We start from the raw sequence: 14,471 nt of genomic DNA, 5'->3' as shown, positions 1-14,471 counted from the left end.
GCTGGATCAATGCTTTCACTCCAGCTTGCCCAGGCTGGCTCCAAGCTTATGCACTCCTGTGGCAATCCATGCTCTGGCTGTGATGTGGTCCTGCCTGCCTTGCTTTGCTGGAGTCAGCCCAGCACACAGATTCTGGGCGTTGTCCAAAAAGCCTCTGTTGGCTTTGGAGGGTACGTTTTGCCATCCTGGCCGCGGTGTGAGGAGAAATGATGTGGGATGTAACAGCGCCAAGGCCGCGTGTGACATATTGCAGGGCGTCCTTAAGGAGGAATTTTCCTCAGTTTCACACCTCTCTCAGCTGTGTTGTGTGGGTCCCTGTGCGTGTTGGATCCTTGCGTGTTCCCCACATGAGTCACTCCTGGCTGGGGCACGGATTTCAAAAGCACACAAGTGACCAAACTTAATGATTTTCAGCTGACTCCGAGCATTGTCCTAAACATGGAATTCCTTCCCATAAAGTGCTGTGCTGCCCACGCTCTCCTCCTCGTTCCCAGGCTCTGGGGTGTGCGTGGAGGCACGTCCTGCTCTGCTCACCCTGCTGCAAGGTGGAGGGGTACTGGGGGCAGTGAAAGGAGCTCGAGGGCTGTCTTTCTCATTTCCTTGCACAAATGATCTCAGAACATTCATGGGCATCACCAGCACCTGTATATTCTCTGTAGAAGTTGTTGTGTTGCTAAGTGGCTACTGTATTCCTCCTTGGAGGAAGCTTCTGTGATTGAAGGAAATTATTTGCTAAGCCCTGCTAAGGTCTTTGTATAAAGTTAACAACAAGTATTAATCTGTGCACAGGACAAAGTGGGACAAGAGATAATGAAAATACTTCAGTGACACGTTATATTTTGAGTTGACAGTTCTAGCAACAGAACATATGAAGTGTATGCACAGAGACTGCCTCATTCATGGCCATGGTGAAGTGGGGAATCCCTGTCCTGTAGTTGCCTGGGATGTCAGGATAAAATCTATAAGAACTTGAATTCTTAGGGAAATTCTCACCCAGCAGCTCCCTGGGGCTTTAGCTGAACTGTGGGATATCCGGCGTTCCCCAACTCTGGTGTCAAGGACCGTCTCCTCTCTTCCCAGCTGTGAGATGTGGCTGTGCACCCCTTCTGTGTCCTCCCCTCCCACGCTCTGCTTTCCATAGGAAGGAATCCTGGGCCTGTGAGTCAGGGAGCTGTAGCACGCCCTGGCCATGTCACCATGGGATGATTCAGGACTGAGACAGCACAGCACACCTACCCCGTGATCTGCATGGAGCCCCTGGGATGCTCAAAGCCACATTTTCTCAACGTGCCAAGCTCTTGAGAAAACCCAACCATTTGTTTTGGTGCGTAAGTAGAAACACAACCCCTAAGAGCAGAAATGGAATCTAGGAGTTGCTCAGGGCAGTGAGTCTGCTGTCCCCTCCTAGCATGGTGTCCCTTCATCCCAGTGTTGCAGGGGTTGTTTGTGCCAGCTTCTCTCAGCTTGTGTTTCTTCCTCTCCCGCTGCTTTTCCCCCGTGTGAGAGCACTGGCGCCTACGATGGAAGGTCACCACCGAGGTTACTCAGCTGGCTCCAAGGATTAAGACTTCCTGCTCTGCTCCAAAGAGCTGCCAAGTCCCCCCCGCTGCTCACCACAAACCCAGTGCCTGTTTGTCTCCCTCTCTCCCCTTCCCATCCCTCCTCCTACCAAGAAATCCAGATCTCTCTCCAGCAGACAGAGTGGGAGGTCGAGGCACCCCAGCAGCCTCCAGATGCATTTGCTGGAGCACCAAAAGCAGTGTGGCCCCAGGGTGATGTCTTGATGCCACTTACCAGTGCTGCCAGGTGAACTGTCCTCATCTGTCCCTCCAGACTCTGGGCCAGGTTCCCATCAGGATCTGACCCAATAGCTGGAAACTTTTGTTTCCACTGGAAAATGTCATCAAGTTTTTCTACCAGCAGGCTGAGGGCATCCATGGATAACTGGGAAGGGATTCTTGAAAATTAACCAGGGAGAATGTGATTTTTGTCATTAGATGGGACTTGGCACAAGGACCTGTAGCTTCCTTATGAAAATGGTGGAGGGGTACAGAAACCTCTGCCCCGGGCATGAGCCTGTCCCAGAGGAAGCTGCCATTGTCCCAAGGACTGTGTGGTGATGGGGAGCAGCCCAAGAGGAGGGAGCTGCCTTTGGTGGGCACCTGAGCTGAGGGAGCAGGGCACGAGGAGAGCTTTATTCACAGGAGCAGAGCATGAACCAGAAGAGAGAAGCAAAGAGAACAGGATCCTGTGAGAGGGAGATGAGATAAATACGGTGGGAATGGGGGGAGGGCGGGATGGCTGCTCACTGTTTTTGTAAAGGGGGGATGCTGCTCCAAAAAACACCACAGAGATCAACCACATTCAAGTAAAAACACCATTTTCTTTAAAAATAATACAGAAGTCCTACATACTAGTGGTTCAACAGGATGAGGAAAAGCTGCCTGCTCCACCCTAGTATGTGCTGAGGTCAGGTGAAACCACCACCACCCTCAGGCTGGCTTTGGACACCGTGAGGGGGGTGCTTGACTTGGCGAGGATCTTGCTCTCAAGCTAGAAGAGAAACAGCTGCTTTTTAGGATTTTAGCCTCTCCAGCCATGGCTGAGTCTCTTTAGCTCCTTCTCTTTGCTCCTGACCTGCTTTCTTAAAGATCTCACTGGAGACTTGCCACTGTTGTTCAGGTGCTGGGGTCACCAGCCAGGAGCTTCTGTCTTTTGCCCAGGAACCGTGAGGCTTCAGTAAACACACCTCGAGGAGTTCTTTGTGAGCATCACACCTGAGTTTGGCCCATTCTCTGCCAGTTTATGCTAAATGGAGACCACAGAGACCTCATTTAATGACTGGGTTTGTGTAGGCGTAGAGCTCTTTGAGGTCTCCACAAACATGGGTGTTTATTCATTTAGATTTCATTTTGATTTTCTTTTCAGATGAATTCATTAGCAGGGAGAAAGCCAAAGCCTCACAGTTAAAAATCCAAGTCTAGTTTTTGTTTTGTCTTGTTTTAAGAAATGAGAGAAGTATAAATTAACTAATTTCTACTTCTGGTCTTGGTGCTGGTCCTTCAGGGTGCCTCCATGTGTGTTCTGGGGGCTCATAGCTAAGGAAAAGCTGAGAAAAGCATTGAAAGAGGAGGACTGGGGGCAGCTCCTGCCTTGTTTGATGGCACCCTGTGCTAGCTGCTCCTTCAGTTGTTAGGGATATCACATTCCAGGGATGCATTGCTGTGGTTAAGGGCTGAAGTGAGACAAATGAGAGGACAGAGGCTACACACATGAGCTGCAAGGATGTCCCCGTGTAGGTGCTGGGTGGAAAATCAGATGGAGTGTGTTTGCTCCTGCCCTGGGGCCAAGAGCTGCAACGGGAGCGAGCAGGGGATTTATCTAGCTGGAGTCTAATATTCCTTTGGCTGCAGCAAAGGCTGCAGCACTTCCCGACTATCGGCTGGCGCTTTCACTCACACGCATCTGTGATTGATGGGCAGAGAGTATAAACACCTCATTAGTGCCATAATTCACTGGTTAGGACTAGGCTGAGCTGTGGGAGGGAGGAGGGAAGAAAGAGTTGAGAAAGTTTAATAAAGAAAAAAAAATGGAAGAAGGAGAAGAACGGATGTAAAGGCCACACAAATCATTCCAGGGAGTTATCTGACCTGCTTTGAAAACTTTAATTGCTGGTAATGGACAACCTGTTGGGTGGTATTTTATTAACACTAATAGATTTTTACGGGATATTTCTCACATTGCTCTCCCAGAGCCTGGAGAATACATTAAATATTAAAAGTTAATGCTCTTGGTTGCTGTTTCAAGGATGCCCCACCGATAACGAGCTTTCCCGCAAGTTGGAAACCAGGAGCAAACATGAGCTGCCTCTGCCACTTACGGCCTCTGCAATAATAATGAGGAGAATGCTTGCAGCCCGTGTGCACCTTGCAGCTGAGGTTCTCAAGCCTGGCCTAAACGCCCTGTAAAGGCAGTGCCCAGCCCAGAGCTGGTGGTAGCAGTATCTAATCTCCAATCCTGGATTTACAAAACTTGGATTCCAGAGTCCCACGCTGAAAGCAAATGCTCATAAACCCCCATATGCTACTTTACATTTCAGTTATTCAAAGCAGAGGCTGAACTGACAACCCATTCCTGTTTCTCAGGAGAACTCAGGTCTGAAATGGAGGATATTTTTCTTTACTATGCCAAATGATTTTCTGAAAGTGCTGCTTCCACACTAATTTGTTGCAGAAATGCCCGAGCTACCTGGAACAGAAATGGAAACGTCTCTGACTGTAGGCAGCAAGAGGGGTTTTGGGGGAAGCTCTTGACATCCCAAAGTCCTGCACACAGTACTGAACCCTCAAAGTATGGAAAAAAGGTCAGGTGTGTACTGTAAAAAGAAGGGCTCAAGCAGCCAACGCAGGGAGGTTTGCTGGAGGGGAAGTGAATCTGAAACAGGGTAAGCAGTACAGCTGAGGTGTGTCAGAGCCCTTGTGTTAGAGCTGAGAAGTCCTAATGCACATCTGTGCTCATGGGGAAACCTGGACTTTAGTGCCTCCTTCGGGCACACCAGCACCGTCAGCAGCCACGGCCTGGGCCTAGGAAGCCAAGTTAAGTTTGTTTGCCCAGCTTGTGGTGTCTCTTTTGAGTCATGTCCTCTTCCCTTGCGGCAGCAGAGGCCTTGCCTTTGGATCTCGCTCTGACCGCTGTTTGTTTGGCACCTCCTTGTGCCAAACCAGGCTGGACTGGATGGCCCCGTCCGTGTTCCCTGGGATGGCCCTGCAGTCTCTGGGATGGCCCTGAGCAATGCAGCTTTCCAGGCCTGCTTGGCTGACAGAGCTTCCCAGGCTTTCTTGTGCAGGCAGCCAGCTGGACCTCACCAGGGCCTGTGCTCCAGCTGCCAGGAAGATGGGATATTGGGCAGGGATTGTTCCTATCCCAGGAAGATGGGATATTGGGTAGGGATTGTTCCCTGGGAGGGCAGGGAGGCCCTGGCACAGGGTGCCCAGAGAAGCTGTGGCTGCCCCATCCCTGGAAATGTTCCAGGCTGGGTTGGACGGGGCTTGGAGCACCCTGGGATAGTGGGAGGTGTCCCTGCCCGTGGTACGGGATGAGGTCACTCCATCCCTTGTCCAAAGTCCCTCTCCAGCTCTCCTGGAGCCCCTTTAGCCACTGGAAGAGCCTCTAAGGTCTCCCCAGACCCTTTCCTTCTCCATGCTGAGCAATCCCAATGCTCTCAGTGAATCTGGGTCCTGGCTGGATGTGGGAGGAAGTTGCTTGCAGGGCAACGGGGAGGAAGGGCCGGGAGACTTGGTGCAGTGTTTGTTTCCAAAGGGGTAAATCCTTTGGCTCCCATATTGCAGGATGTGCTTTTTTTTGGATTGCTGTTCAGCAATTAAAAGGTCTCAGTTACTCACCAGGAATTGAGTGCTTGGTCACTTCTCCCCCGGCCAGCCCATCCCTTCTCCCGTCTCCCCTCCAACAATGACAGCTTTTCCTGATTGACCCCACAGGCTTGCAAGAAACCTTTTTACTTAAACGTGTATTGACCTCAGTCTTGCTGCCCGGTGAATTATGTCACAGATGGCAATCTGAAAGTCATCAATCAGGGCTCAGACCCCAGGAGCTGTCTCCTGGTGACACGGATCCGAGCCTTCATCGATGAAGGTTGTACCAGGTGCCTTCGTGTCTCTGGCAACTGGGAGGGGAACACCCTTTGTATGCTTTTTTTCTGTCATCATCCCATAGGCCCTGTGATGTTTTCCTTTCCTTTGATTTGTTTTTTGTTTCCCTTCCCCATCTGTCTTTGCACTGTGCATAAAATTTCCTTCCTTGCCTCAACCTCCCTTCAAAGAGAAAGAAAAGGAAACTGTCAAAGGTGACATCTTGGATGATCTTAATTCTTAGGTAGTGTTAATTTTACCAGTCTTTCCTTCCCCCTTTACTCTTTCATTTTTGTGTTGTTTTGTTGTTGTTGTTTTCCCTGATGTGATGTTATGATCTGGACAAATGCACTGGACAAATGAGAAATTTAATGATACTGGAAATATTTCTCCCATATTTTGTAATGCAAAGTAATTCCAATAGATCTTTTGCCCCATGACTTGGGACGTGCTGGCTTGTTGTCACTTTGTGGATGAGGGATGGGGAATACTCTGTGAAATGTGAAGCACCACCACAAATTCAATCAGCCCTTCTGCCTCTGTACCAGGATTGATCGAGCAGGAGGGAGGGAACTGAGTCCATGGCAGAGTCTGTGAAAGGAAGACCTGTGTTGTACCTGACTGAAACAGTAAAAATGCCATGAGTTTTCAGGATTCCCTGTTCTTTTGGGGGAGGAGGGGGCATAGCTTGATCTTCCTCTTCTAACAAACAAGAGCAAGGCTTGAGTATCTTGCATGGGTGGCAGGGCCAGAAAAGGGGGGATCCTTGCTTGCTTTCCCGCATCTCAAAATAGGGCTATATAAACAATTCTTGACTTCTTGGCTGGAATACTCTGCTAACAAAGCTGGGAAAGAAAAAGAGCCTATCTTTTAGTTCTTCTAAAATGAGTAGAAATGCCACCTTGGTGACAGTCTCATTTCTTGTTGGAGATCTTGTAAGGCTGATTTGATATCTGTGGCACATTCCTTCGATGCGCCACGTGAATTCTTCAGCTCAGGAATGTCTTGAGTTGGGGCTATGTTACCTTTTTCTCCGTGTCTTGACTTTAGGAAATGCAGGCAGATAAGGCTGGTGATAGCTCTGACAATGTGCCTGATGCTGTGGCCAGACCTGGCCAGGCTGAGCTGGGGCCGGGGCTGCTGTTGGCTCCCAGTGTCCCCAGGGAGGCTGTGAGAGGCCTCGGCACCTCCAGTGCTCTGGATGGAGATCAGGCCCTGAGATAACAAGGTGATGACAAGCACTTTCAGAAATCCTGACACACAGACAGATGAAAGAAATGCAGTAATAGTGTGTAGAAATAAATCCTTCTCATTCTGCTTTTGATCTTCTGAGTTTCTTAAAAATAAGAATTTCCTCATATAAGTTTCTTACATCATCCATAAGCTTATGGCCTGCATTTTAACAGCCTTACAAAATATTCCTACAAGAAATGGATTCAGGCACTTTTTTTAAAGACACTGGATTAGGCACTATCTGTATTTAGATTAAAATCCTCCCCCACAATGTTTGCAGTATAATATTTGTGGTACTGGCATGTGCAGCACTGCCCAAAGAATGGAACTGGCTGGAAATTCCCTCATCTGCATAAATGCAAATGACTAAAAAGTTGGACTGCTGGGAGAAAAATGAGTAGATTGTGGAATTTATTCTTCCTTTATTGATGTAAATTGCAGGCATGTGTAATGATATTTGTGATTTTAAAGTAGGCTGTGTCCCTTCAAAGAAAATGTGAGCTCATAAATCCTGGGAGATTAGAGATCCTGAGGCCCGATGTGGCAATGGCTCCGGGTTTATGGCATTCCTCAAGACAGCCAGGATAGGATGTTCTGTGACCTGGCTTTTATGAAGATCAAAAGGCTTGAAACTGTTGAGAATAAGACTTTCACATCATGCAGGGGGAGACACCAAGCTGTCAAATGGGAGGAGGCTCTTTGAAGTGTGGAGATAAGGACCCTTCTAACCTTCAGTCAGGTATGAAAGCCATTTCCAGCGGCACAGGAGCGTGTCCTTCCACTGGACTCGTCGTGGAACAGCCCAGCTGAGTTCATTCAGGTAAACACCTGGCAGTGCCTCAGCCACAGGGAATGTTTGAAGAGGATTGAAAGGACTGGGAAAATGTAAAAATTAATGTACTGGGGAGGTGGGAATTATAGGTGTTAATATGTCTGGGACCAACGAGCCTGAGTCCAGCAGAGCTCCCAGTCTGGGAGCTGGAATAACAAGTGTGATCCCACATGGATTATCTGTGTGTGAGTGTGGAGGAGCAGGTGGGAGTGCTCACAGAGAGCTTCAGGCCGGGAGAAGGCTGCAGAGAGACAGAAAGTAGCCTCACACCTCTGTGTTCTGGCCAGGAAGCTGAGCCAGTGCAGGGACAGCAACCCACTGCTGCTGTAGGCCAGGGAGAGCTCGTCACTGGCAAGGAAGAGCTGTGGGAGAAGCATTTGTGGAGCACGGCACCACTTTTCCAACTGTCCCAGAGCTCCCCATCCAGCACAAACACTGACATGTTTGTTCATTCCCTTCTCAGATTCCTCAGAGGGGTTGGCACTGGCAGCTGGATCATCGCGGTGCCTTGAGAAAGGACTTCTGCACAGCATTTCTCATGTAAGCAGAAGCTCTTAGCACTGAAAATCTTCCCAAAAAAGGATTCCCCTGAGCTGGTAAGAATAATTTCTGGTCACATTTATAGAAGTTTAAATGGCATCCAGACAAGATAAATATCCTTAATGTTTTGTCATCTTTGTGCTGATGAACTAAGGATATATTTACTCTTGTATAATGACTTGCTAAGAGAAAACAGCTAAACAAGACAGAATAAAAATAAAATTTCATGACAGATGGTGTTGATACGTGTGTTTCCTCTGTAATAAGGCTCAGTCCTTAGCCAGCATCTTGAAAGCTGAAGGTGAAAACAGAGTGGTAGGAATCACATGGCTTTATAATTCGTGTCCAAACATTGATTCACAACAACAAAATTTCTCTTAAAATCTTGTCCTAATTATCACAGCTCACATTAATACTCTCAAGGAACTGTTATACATAGAATTGGTTATAAATACTTTGATAATCCAGTTCTCATTGGAAAATGCCATTTCCTGTTGGAAATGGTTGAGGAAATCACAGTGATTTGGTTCTTTTATGTCTTCTTCAGAGAGGAAGAGCCTGACTCAGTTGTAGTCATAGGTTTTATTTAGGTGTTGTTTTAGATTTCCAGGTTTTTTTCTTCTTTTCCTAGTTGTGTTTAGCTGTATGTTAGACATTTCCAATGTATTCCAGTGAGTCCAGAAGGAAATTGTGGAGGGAATATTGAGGTTTTGATGGTTCTCTTCCAAAGCAAAACATAATTAATGGAACAATGAAATTGTACCAAATGGAACTTCCATTCTTTCCCTCGTGTTACCCTCAGAGGCTGACCCGTGCATGGGTTACAAATATTGCAGCAGTGGGATTGCAGAGGGAGCTCCTCGTTTCTCTGAGCAGTGTTTGCTTCTTTACTCCTGACTGTGCAGGTTTTCTTTGTCATCCTTCCTAAAGCTGCACTTTCCCAAACAGCAGAGCAGACGGGAGTATGTTGTCGCCCTTGCACTCAGCAGTGTAATGAATAGGATCCTGCTCTAACGGGCCCACAGGTCTGATTCACAAGGAAATTGCTGTGTCCCTGTATCCTTTTAATTGTGGGGTTTCAAACCAAAGCATGGAGACACACATCAATTATTATATTGTCATTTAATCTGGAGTCAGTCCAGTGTGAGCCCTGAGCGCCTGGAGCTGGTCCAGCCATGGAACTTCCATTCTTTCCCTCGTGTTACCCTCAGAGGCTGACCCGTGCATGGGTTACAAATATTGCAGCAGTGGGATTGCAGAGGGAGCTCCTCGTTTCTCTGAGCAGTGTTTGCTTCTTTACTCCTGACTGTGCAGGTTTTCTTTGTCATCCTTCCTAAAGCTGCACTTTCCCAAACAGCAGAGCAGACGGGAGTATGTTGTCGCCCTTGCACTCAGCAGTGTAATGAATAGGATCCTGCTCTAACGGGCCCACAGGTCTGATTCACAAGGAAATTGCTGTGTCCCTGTATCCTTTTAATTGTGGGGTTTCAAACCAAAGCATGGAGACACACATCAATTATTATATTGTCATTTAATCTGGAGTCAGTCCAGTGTGAGCCCTGAGCGCCTGGAGCTGGTCCAGCCGAGGGGCAGGAACAGGGCTGGGAGTCCTGGTAAACACCACAGGATTCCTGGGATTTGCAGGGCATCTGTTCTGCTGCCCTTGCAGTCCCTTGGGCTCTGGAGGAGCTCCTGGGTGACTGGTGATTTTATTAGGGCCTGACACAAGGGAGGTAGGAGCTTCTCCGTGTGCTCCCAGCAGAAAAGCTGCTGTGAAAAAACCTTGCTGTAGGCTTTGAAATCTGAAATGCAGCCAATTCCAGCTGAGGGATGTGACAATCACCTTTTGCTGGCAAGTTGCCATCTGAATAATGACAGTGTTGTGTGGTTTGAAGAGATGGGGAGCAGTGGGAAGGAGAAGTGTCTGACGTGGCTGGGACCGGGCTCTGGGAGGGAGCAGCCCAGGCCCTCGGCCTTTCCTGAGCCTTCGCCTCAACACCCCCAGCTGGATTTGTTTCGGGGGACACATGTGCATCCCAAGTTCTCTACTTGGGCAGCTCGGTTTGGCTGGGCCATCTGGCCATGCTTCTGCTCCTTTGAAAGCTTTGCCTGATTAAACACTCCTGGAGCTCAAGAGGGAAAGCCGCAGGAGGGGAACAGGAAGGGGGCTTGCTACGAGATGTGCTATTCCCTAATTAAATAATAGCCTAAGAGGAGCTCACAGCTTGTAACAACCAGGGAGATTCTGCTGCTAATACTCACTGCAAAGCTGCTCTTCCCAGGGCCATGCTTCCGTCCCCAAACCCAGCTGTGCCGTGCATGTGCTGCACAGCTCTCCCACAGCCCTGTCACGGAGGGTGAGAGTTGGAATGTATTCAGCCAAATTACAACATCTCATCTTTTGTTTTCAATTTGTTGGGACAAACAGCTCCTCTGTTAATATTTATGATTTGCCACTCCTGGAAGAGCCCAGCTGAAGTCATTGCACTGAGTCTGAGCTGGTTTGGTCTGAGAAACGCTTGAATTAACAGCACAGTGAATGTGGAGAGGAGCAGAGGAAGAGGGGGAGATTGGTACCTGTTGTGTCCCTTGTACAGCTGGGGAGCTGAGGCCTAGCAGTGGAACAATTTGCTGTCAGTCTGAAAAAGAGGTGATGGCAGGATCACAACAGCAACTCAGCTCTTCTCCATACACTATTTTTGACCAGCATTTTTGATGACAGTTGAAATACCCAGCCTGAGAAATGGTTGGTTTAAAGGCCAGTGATATTTATGAACCAAGCCCTGCTGTCCTTGGGTTTGCTCCTGCATAGGCATATTGGAGCTGAGGGCTGCTCTTTTCCCACCCAGGAACCCCAGTGCATCTCAGACATCTCAGCTTTACTATTTATGAGGCTTCTGCACAGACTCTTCATGCAGGTCCAACCACAGATACTGCTCCAACGAGGGGAAATCCTGGGAGAGTGTCTGAAGCATCCCATGAGGACAAAACCATGGACAGAAAGGCGTATCTAGGGATGCCAAACACAGATAAAGCTCTGACAGAATTAGACATTTATCCAAACTCTTCAGTTACAGGTTCAGGGTAACCCTGACTTTTGGGCACCCTACCTGAGATGCGTTAGGGCTGATATTCAGGATTCCTGTGGGTGCTGAGGTTTAAGGGATTTTTGGGTCTGCTTGTTGTGAAACTTGTGGTGTTATCATGGACCTTGTATTGTTACCTTATCCTGGCAAAACAAGTGTTCCAACAGACTTCAGGAATTTACCATGTGCTTTGTTCTGGCCTAAAGTATGATCTGCCCCAGCCATGGATACAAAGCCCAGCAGTCCTTTGGATTTACCTAAGTAATGGCCTTACATGGCAAGTGAGAAAATTCACAGTTAGGTTTGTGTTCTCATAAGGAATAGCAACCATTAAAATCTGGGGACAGGGAGGTATAATTCATGAGAAGGGCTGGGTTACTTCAGAGCCAGGTTAAACCAAAGCTGGCAACAAGGCATTGCTTACATTTCCCTATGGACACAGATTTTAGGTGAAGTGAACCAGCACCCTGCTTGGGGTGACAGCCTGGTGTAACACACTGGTGGCCAGCAGGTAGAAATAATCAGCAGTAGTGGTTGCCTTTTTCCCAAAAGACTAAGGAAATACTCAGATAAAGAGACGTGACCCCAAGTACCAACATCAACTTCTCTTCTTGGCTCTGCTCTCCGTTTATTGTAAGGAAGTGGCACAAGTGTCTTTACAAATCTGTTATGAGCCACAGATATTTTCATCTGTCCAGCACTGTAGTGTAGTTAGAAGCAATATAAATGCTGTTTGCTATTTACCAAAGAAAAGAGTGGGGTGAAAAAGCTCAAATGCAAGATGAAGCACCCCTGTGGAGGCTACACCACATTCCAAGAGGCTGTCCATACCCATCTCCCAAGGGTTAGGACTGTACTATTGCAATTCTTCATGAGATTTTTCTTACACAAGCTACAAACCTTGTAGCATCTCTCATTCCCTTGGTCCAGACTAGGAGCAGATGTTGGGAGAGGATCCAGGCCTGTGTATTACACTCAGAAGAGGCCAAATGTATAAATCCCCCTTCTTTCTACAGCTGTGATATACAGTGTATGCACCTTGTTATCAGAGGGAGATCCAGAGCACAGGGTAGAGTATGACCAGGATAAAGCAGAGCCTTGGGAGATTTCTCCCCGTTCAGGAAAGCTGAAAGAATTTCATTTGGAAAGCCAGACCTGGGAGGAAAAGGACAGGGGAGAGGAAGGAGGAACCACTTTAAGTGTAAAGATGTCTGAAGGGAGTAGGGAAGTGTGAGGTTTCGGGGCTGTGTGAGCAAGTGTCATGTGCAAGGTAAGAGAGCCTGGATTGAGGCTAGAGATGAGCCACAGGCAAGGAATTTGCTCCAGGCAGAGTCCCTCCTAGATCTGCCTGCTACCACAGCTAACAGTCATGTCAATAGGGTTTCAAAGGTGCTTCAGAGGAATTGGGAAGCAAAGACAAATAAGGTGGGTGTCTGAGGGAGGAATGGAAAGTCCAGTGGTTACTGAGTGAGGCTTGAGTGTGATGAGAATCCTGGCTATGCTCCAGTACAAGATTTCCTATCACATTAATTATATTGCAGTGGGCTCCAGGGCTTTCTGTGATACAGACTTGGTGTATCAAAAATGTTACACAGACAACAGTGGTGCGGTGAGAGAGAAACTTGCTGTGTTGTCTCCCAGCCTTCCACAAAGATGGCCTCAAAGGTGAAGCCTGAGATTCCTTGGTGCTGTTCCCTCTGTGCACGTGGGCAGGAAGTGAGTGATCCCCAGGGAGCCAGGAGTAATCAGCTCTGGGATATGTCATGTTCCTCCCAAAAATTAACTCCATTCTCTTCCCTTTCACTGAAATACATATGCTCTTGGATGGCATTTTTGTAACACTGGAAGGTGTTACTTGAGAAGTGTTTCTTGCTTTGAAAATATGGAAATATGGTTACTTAAACCTACATGAAGATACTGGGAATGTTGTGGTGCTGTCACTGTTTGTTGTGGGCAGAACTCCTGGCAGGTATCTCATGAAATCGTATCTGTTCAAACCAGGAAAACTGAGGTGAAGGCTTTCTCACTCCCCTCCAACTCTCCCTTTTCCCCTCGATCTGGGTGCTATGACTGGCAAATGCCTTTGAGACCATGGAAGGACAGAAAATCAGTGTGGAAGAAGTGAGGTCTGGGAAAGAGAAGTCACAGCAGATGCAATTCCACCAAACAGCAGAGAAACAAAAGCAAAAGCCAGACAGTACTGACAAACAGAAAAGGAACGAGCAAGGAGCTGCCCCAGCACAGTCTTGTAGTGAAGAAGGAGGGCAAGGAGAGCCTGATGCTGATTTTTCCAGTCCTGACTGTGCCACAGTTGCTTTCTGTCACCTGGATATGAGGTAAATGAGGTAGAGCATCTCCAAATAATGCCTAAGTCACCTTGCTGGCTTCTGTAGAGGGGAAGATATGGATGTAACAAGCACCCTTCCCTGGGAGAGGGTGTCATGCAATGTATGGAGCCAGGATTGCCTTAGGCCTGGGATGTGAAGACTTTAAGGGACAGTTGAGGCAGGAATGAGGCTGTGTTTAAAGTCTCCTTTATCACTGAAATGTGGAGGTGTAACCTGAGGAGGACAGAAAACCACCAGAATCCTGGTCATTGTGACCACGACACTGTTGTTCTCCTTTGTGCTAGAGGTAAAGACTAAAGCTTTGTGCTGGCCAAGGAATTCCTTAAATCAGGAATTAGTGTTAGGAGACTGATTCCAAATGCTTTTTTTCTAACTGAAAGTACATAGGAGAGGTGAAAATCGGGTCCTTTCTGGAGTACCCACCTGCCCTCCCAGCCTGGTGACGCACTGGCTGGAAGACTTGGAGCATCCTCTGCTTGTACCTCCTCTCGTGTGGCCAAAGCAGAGTTAAGCCTCCTGGCCCTCTCTCCCCCCCAAAAAAAGTGCATTATGGGATTCTCTTTCCTGCCTCTCCCTCCTCTCTCCAGAGCTGTGTGTTTGAAATGATATCTATTTCTCTTTGTGACAGCACACCGTGACTGCCGCCTTGACATTGTGCCGAGCTGACATCCCGACCGGTCTGACACTGATGCCTTTGGGCAGAAATCAGAGCCGGTTTGCTCCACGGCTCCGTGCAGCCACGACGCCGGCAGCGCCTCCCAGAGCCCCCCGTGCCCCGCTGGGG

The 14,471-nt window shown here is 48.1% G+C and overlaps 1 long non-coding RNA gene across 2 annotated transcripts in view; it reads left to right on the top strand.

Annotated features, from left to right (window-relative positions):
• The window catches only part of LOC108449682, a 182,094-nt gene extending 167,629 nt beyond the window's left edge, over positions 1-14,465 (top strand). For both annotated transcript variants that reach the window (XR_001865938.1, XR_001865939.1), the window contains 4 exons: positions 7,545-7,701; positions 8,177-8,309; positions 13,341-13,675; positions 14,316-14,465. This is a non-coding gene — a long non-coding RNA (uncharacterized LOC108449682). The remainder of the gene's footprint in view (positions 1-7,544; positions 7,702-8,176; positions 8,310-13,340; positions 13,676-14,315) is intronic.
• Positions 14,466-14,471: the final 6 nt, after the last annotated feature.

Source organism: Corvus brachyrhynchos, unplaced genomic scaffold (assembly GCF_000691975.1).
Source record: "Corvus brachyrhynchos isolate BGI_N302 unplaced genomic scaffold, ASM69197v1 scaffold19, whole genome shotgun sequence".
NCBI lineage: Eukaryota > Metazoa > Chordata > Aves > Passeriformes > Corvidae > Corvus > Corvus brachyrhynchos.
Note: the sequence above shows the minus strand (reverse complement) of the source record. Positions and strands in the feature narration are given on the sequence as shown.